At 38.3% G+C, this 6776-nt stretch overlaps 1 pseudogene across 1 annotated transcript; it reads left to right on the top strand.

Annotated features, from left to right (window-relative positions):
- Positions 1–871: 871 nt before the first annotated feature.
- On the top strand, positions 872–2037 carry LOC306652648 (kelch repeat and BTB domain-containing protein 7-like; annotated as a pseudogene). The gene is made up of 2 exons: positions 872–949; positions 1056–2037. The product of its transcript is annotated as a kelch repeat and BTB domain-containing protein 7-like (transcript).
- The last annotated feature ends 4739 nt before the right edge of the window (positions 2038–6776 follow it).

Here is a 6776-nt window from a genome sequence, read left to right as displayed (position 1 = left end):
GAGTACTTAGAGGGAAATTTATTTCATGGAGCGCATTTAATAAAAGAAGTAAAACTCAAAAATTAAACAGCCTAACACTACAGCTCAAAGCCCTAGAAAAAGGAGAACAGAACAGCACCAAAAGTAGTAGAAGACAGGAAATAGTTAAACTAAGAGCTGAAACCAATGAAATTGAAACAAAAGAAACAATACAAAAAATTGACAAAATAAATAATTGGTTCTTTGAAAAAATAAACAAAATTGATAAACCTTTAGCCACAAAACAAAGAGAAGACGAGAGAAAACCCAAATCACTAAAATTGGGAATGAACAAGGAAATATCACAACAGACAGGATTGAAATACAAAACATAATTAGAAGCTATTTTGGAAATCTACACTCCAACAAAATATAAAATTTTGAAGACATCAACTGTTTTCTAGAGACATATGAATTGCCTAATTTGAACGAGGAGGACATAAACAATTTAAATACACCAATTTCAATTAATGAAATAGAAGAGGTCATCAAAAGCCTACCAACAAAGAAAAGTCCGGGACCAGATGGGTTCTCAGCTGAGTTCTACAAATCCTTTAAAGAAGAGCTCATTCCAATACTTCTCAAAGTATTCCATAAAATAGAAGAGGAGGGAACCCTCCCAAACTCATTCTATGAAGCCAATATCACACTGATACCTAAACCTGACAGAGACACATCCAGGAAAGAAAATTTCAGACCAATATCCTTAATGAACATTGATGCAAAAATTCTCAACAAAATTTTAGCAAACCGCATACAAAAACATATTAAAAAGATAGTGCACCATGATCAAGTGGGTTTCATCCCAGGGATGCAAGGTTGGTTCAACATCAGGAAATTGGCATGCGTGGTAATGGTGGTCCTTGCCAGTCCACACCGCAGGGATGTGGGGGGGCCAGTTGAGGCGGAGGAAGTGTGCGAAAGGGAAACAGTGAGTCAGGCACTGCTTCGCGATAAAGGGAAGCGATACCGCGGTTTATGGCTGAATTAAGTAAATGGACCCGTGCTGCAGTTTCTTTCCAGACTCCTCTATTTAGCCTCAGCCCCAGCGCAGATTGAGGAGCCAAAGCATAGTGCCCGCAGCAGTTCTCGCCCTCTGCGCCCCGCCGCCATCTCCCCATGGAGTCCCAGGAAGATGCCTCTGCCTCACCTGCCCCCGAGGTGGGAGGCGAACAAAGAGGGTTCACAAGGCCACTGTTTCGGCCTCTTTTACAGGCACATCAAGGACACAGCGCATTCTGCAGCCCTGCTGGCACAGCTCCAGCAGCTGCTATGTAATGTGACCACCGAGGTGGTGACGCCTGGCAGTGGTCCTGGCACAGGATGCCTGTTCCTCAGCAACCTCAACGTACTGGCAGCTGCATGCCCCTACTCAAAGAGCATGTTCACAGGTGACATGTATGAGAGCCATCAGATTAGCGTGACCATGCATGATGTGAATGCAGAGCTCCTGAGAGTGTTGATCGACAACTGCTACAAAGGTCATGTGTCCCTGAGAAGGCAAACGTGCTGTGCTGGTAGGCAGCCTCTGACATGCTCCAACTTGAGTGTGTGTGGGAAGCCTGTGCTGGAAGCAATGCTAGCCTGTCATCTTGACCTCACTTACCGCACTACCATCCTCGTTTATTGATGCTTTTGACCACAAACTGCAATCACAGGCCAAGTCCTTTATAGCCCATAGCATCAAGGATCTCAGCAGGATGGGTTCAGTTCAGGAAGAGACTAGCAGATCTGACCCTGACCAAACTCCTGGGTGACCTGTGCCTGGATAGTCTGGATATAGAGTGAGCAGACAGTGTGCTTTGTGACTGTGCAGTGGCTGGAAGATGCTCCCAAAGAGCGAGGTCCCAGTGCTGCAGAAGTCTTGAAGTGAAGAAGATAAGGACTACTTGGAAGGACTGCTAACTAGGCCCATTCTGAAGAAGTACTGCCCAGACACTATTGAAGGGGCCCTGTAGATGTGCTATGGTGACATATTGTACAAGTCTCTGGTGCCAGTGCTGAACAGCCGCAGTAGCAACAGCAACTGTTTTGTATCTGCTGAAGAAAATCCACCCCAGAGGCTGGGTCTTTGTTACAAGAAGATGGTGATTTTCTTTGGACACCCCAAAGATCCCTTCTTCTGCTGTGACCCATACTCCAGAGACATTTACAAAGTGACCTCACCTTGGACCTGCCTTGTTCATATGAGGACTGTCACCACTTTAACTGTGTCTCTCCAGACCATGACATCTACCTAATTGCCCAACCCAGGAAAGACCTCTGGGTTTATAAACCAGCCCAAAATAATTGGCAGCAACTGGCAGATCGCTTGCTGTGTCATGAGAGCATGAATGTGGCATATCTTAATGGCTACATTTACATTTTGGGTGGGTGAGACCCTATTACTGGAATTAAATTGAAAGAAGTTGAATGCTACAATGTTCAGAGAACTCAATGGGCATTAGTAGCTCCACTATCCCATTCCTTTATATCCTTTGACTTAATGTTAATCTGAAACTATCTCTATGTTCTCAATAGTAAGTGCATGTTCTGTTATGATCCTAGCCACAATATGTGGCTGACATGCACTTCTCTTAAACGAAGTGACTTTCGGAAAGCATGTGTCTTCAATGATGAGATCTATTGTATTTGTGACATCCCAGTCATGAAGGTCTACAACCCAGTTAGGGCAGAATGGAGGCAAATTAACAATATTCCCTTGGTGTCAGAAATCAACAATTACTGACTTATCAATCATGGCCAAAAGTTGTTGCTCATCACTTCCCGCACCCCTCCATGTCAAAGAACTGTGTGACTATGTATGAATACAGTAGTAGGGGAGACCAATGGATCAATGTAGGCACCACATTAGGCTTCTTACAGTTTGAATATTAACTTTTTTTGCCTCTCAGCTCAAGTTATCCTTTTTTGCCTTGAACCTTGTCAGAGTTTTCTTACTGAAGAAGATGATATACCCAGTGAATCTAGTACTAAGTGTGACTTAGGTGGGTTCAGTGATCTGGACTCTGAGTCAGGAAGTACAGGTTCTCTTTATGATGAAGATTTTGGTAGCACCTCACTGAAATGCACAGAATCAATAGGATTTGTTGTAACTTAATTGAAGCACTAAGGTATTTTTGCTGCTGTGGAAAGTATAAAAAGATAAATGTGCCTCTCCCTGAAGAAATAGGGAAGTTGATTAACTGCAGGTTTGGGTTTAAAATGGTAATGTTCAAAATAGTTAAATAATTTAATGTTTCAGAATTTTAATATTCAGATCCACATATTTAATAATTTACTGTGCTAAAAGCCCAGTATTTGATTATGTATTATGTTTGTGTTTCATTACACAAATTTAAACTTCTGATAAATTTTATATTTGGTTCATTAAAAAAAAAACAGAAAATCAATAAATGTGATTCACCATATCAATAGACTTAGAGTCAAGAATCACATAATTATTTCAATAGATGCAGGAAATGCATTTGATAAAATACAGCAGCCCTTCATGCTCAAAACACTAGAAAAAATAGGGATAGTGGGAACATTCCTTAACATTGTAAAGGCCATTTATGCTAAGCCCATGGCTAATATCATTCTAAATGGTGAAAAACTGAAAGCATTCCCCCTAAAAACTGGAACAAGGCAGGGATGCCCTTTTTCACCACTTCTATTCAATATCGTACTTGAAACTCTAGCCAGAGCAATTAGACAGACCAAAGATATTAAAGGGATACGAATTGGAAAAGAAGAACTCAAACTATCCCTATTTGCTGACTATATGATTATATACTTACAGGAATCAGGAAATTGCACCAGAAAACTTTGAGAACTCATAGGTGAATTCAGTGAAGTAGCAGGATATAAGATCAATGCACATAAATCTAATGCATTTTTATACATAAGTGATGAATCTTTGGAAAAAATAATCAGGAAAACTACCCCATTCACAATAGCCTCGAAAAAAATAAAATACTTAGGAATCAATCTCACAAAAGAGGTGAAAGACCTCTACAAAGAGAACTACAGTACACTAAAGAAAGAAATTAAAGAAAACCTTAGAAGATGGAAAGATCTCCCATGTTCTTGGATAGGAAGAAATAATATTGTCAAAATGGCCATATTACCTAAAGTGCTATACAGATTCAATGCAATTCCAATTAAAATCCCAATGACGTACCATACAGAAATATAGCAAGCAATTATGAAATTCATCTGGAAGAATAAGAAACCCAGAATAGCTAAAGCAATCCTTAGCAGGAAGAGTGAAGCAGGGGGTATTGCAATACAAGAACTTCAACTATACTACAAAGCAATAGTAACAAAAACAGCAAGGCATTTGTACCAAAATAGAAAGGTAGATCAATGGTACAGAAGAGAGGACATGGACACAAACCCAAATAAATACAATTTTCTTATACTAGACAAAGGGGCCAAAAATATGCAATGGAGAAAAGATAGTCTATTCAACAAATGGTGCTGGGAGAATTGGAAATCCATATGCAACAGAATGAAACTAAACCCATATCTATCACCATGCACGAAACTAAACTCAAAATGGATTAAGGACTTCAGAATCAGACCAGAGACCCTGCAAATTATAGAAGAAGAAGTAGGTCCAGATCTTCAACACGTCCGCTTAGGACCAGACTTCCTCAACAGGACTCCCATAGCACAAGAAATAAAATCAAGAATCAATAACTGGAATAGATTCAAACTAAAAAGCTTTTTCTCAGCAAAGGAAACTATCATCAATGCGAGGAAAGAGCCTACAGAGTGGGAGAAAAACTTTGCCAATCATACTTCAGATAGAGCACTAATCTCCAGAATCTATAAATAACTCAAAAAACTCTACACCAAGAATGCAAACAATTCAATCGGCAAATGGGCTAAGGAAATGAATAGACACTTCACAGAAGATCTACAAGCAATCAACAAACATATGGAAAAATGTTCAACATCTCTAGTAATAAGAGAAATGCAAATCAAAACTACCCTAACATTCCATCTCACCCCAATTAGAATGGTGATTATCAAGAATGCAATCAACAACAGGTGTTGGCAAGGATGTGGGAGAAAGGTACACTCATACATTGCTGGTGTGGCTGCAAATTAGTGCAGCCACTCTGGAAAGCAGTGTGGAGGATCCTTAGAAAACTTGGAATGGAACCACTATTTGACCCAGCTATCCCACTCCTTTGTGTATACCCAAAGGACTTAAAAGCAGCATACTACAGAGATACAGCCACATCAATGTTCATAGCTGCTCAATTCACAATAGCCAGATTGTGGAACCAACTTAGATGTCCTTCAATTGATGAATGGATAAAGAAACTGTGGTATATATATGCAATGGAATATTACTCAGCCATAAAGAATGATAAAATTATGGCATTTGCAGGCAAATGGATGAAATTGGAGAATATCATGCTAAGTGAGATAAGCCAATCTCAAAAAACCAAAGATCGAATGATATTGCTAATAAATGGATGAGGACACATAATGGAGGGAGGGAGGGTTTAGTGTTAGGGTTAGAGTTGGGGTTAGGGAGGGGTGCAAGAATGGAGGAAGGAAGGACTGTATAGAGGGAAATGAGGGGTGGGAGGGGTGGGGGGATGGGAAAAAATAACAGAATGAATCAAACAACATTAAACTATGTAAATTTATGATTTCAAAAATGGTATGCCTTTATGCCATGTAAAAATAGAGAAACAACATGTATCCCATTTTTTTACAAAAAAAAAATACATAAAAAATTAAAAATCATTTGCCAAGAGATTGATACAGTTGCAGGAGAAGAGTCCAGATAATGCTGGGAAGAGAATTAGAATAAGTTTTATTGCAGGATTTTGTGAGAATGACAAAATGGATCCTAATGTTATATAAAATTTAATTGAATCAATAATAGAATAAAAATAATACCAAAAGTAAAATGTTATGATTAAACAATTTCTATTACAAATTAAAATACTTCCAATATTTAAAGAGAATATCATTCAATGCACAGAGATAGTAAATGAATTGAGTAATCTTTAATTTCTTACAAAATAAAATACAAAATATTTATGACTGATATTTGCATAGTGATGTTAGTATACACAGACGAGGACATTTATCTGCTGCCAGTCATTATCTCCTCAGGGTGGAAAACACTTTTCCTTGATAACTATCATATTTTTGGAACTTTTTCACATAGTTCACCACTTAGTGTTAGAGTTCTTCTTTACTAATGCATATCACTGAAAAGGGACATAGAATTTGACTTGAGAATTTTCCAAAATAGTCATTTCTGTTGTAGATTAATTAAATTAAAAAAAACATATCCCAGAGATGAAAGGAGAGAGAACAAACATAAGTCTGTAATCAAATAAAATTTATTTTTATTATTAGGATGAATTATTTTTTAACTATTTTTATTATAAACAAATGGGATACATGTTGTTTATGTTTGTACATGAAGTAAAGGCATACCATTTGTGTAATCATACATTTACAAAGGGTAATGGTGTTTGATTCATATCTGTTATTTTCTCCTTCCCCCACCCCTCCCACCCCTCTTTTCCCTCTATACAGTCCCTCTTTCCTCCATTCTTGCCCCCTCCAACCCCCCATTATGTGTCATCATCTGCTTATCAGCAAAATCATTCAACCTTTGGTTTTCTGAGATTGGCTTATCTCACTTAGCATAATATTCTCCAATTAGGATGAATTATTTTATTATAGACAACACTATGACCATACATCTGGCTATAGTTTATATCTTCCTATGTTAAAAA

The sequence above is a fragment of the Sciurus vulgaris genome (genome assembly GCF_902686455.1).
Source record: "Sciurus vulgaris genome assembly, contig: HiC_scaffold_394_arrow_ctg1, whole genome shotgun sequence".
Classification (NCBI taxonomy): domain Eukaryota; kingdom Metazoa; phylum Chordata; class Mammalia; order Rodentia; family Sciuridae; genus Sciurus; species Sciurus vulgaris.
The sequence above is the reverse complement of the archived record's forward strand: the minus strand, read 5'-3'. Positions and strand labels throughout refer to the sequence as shown.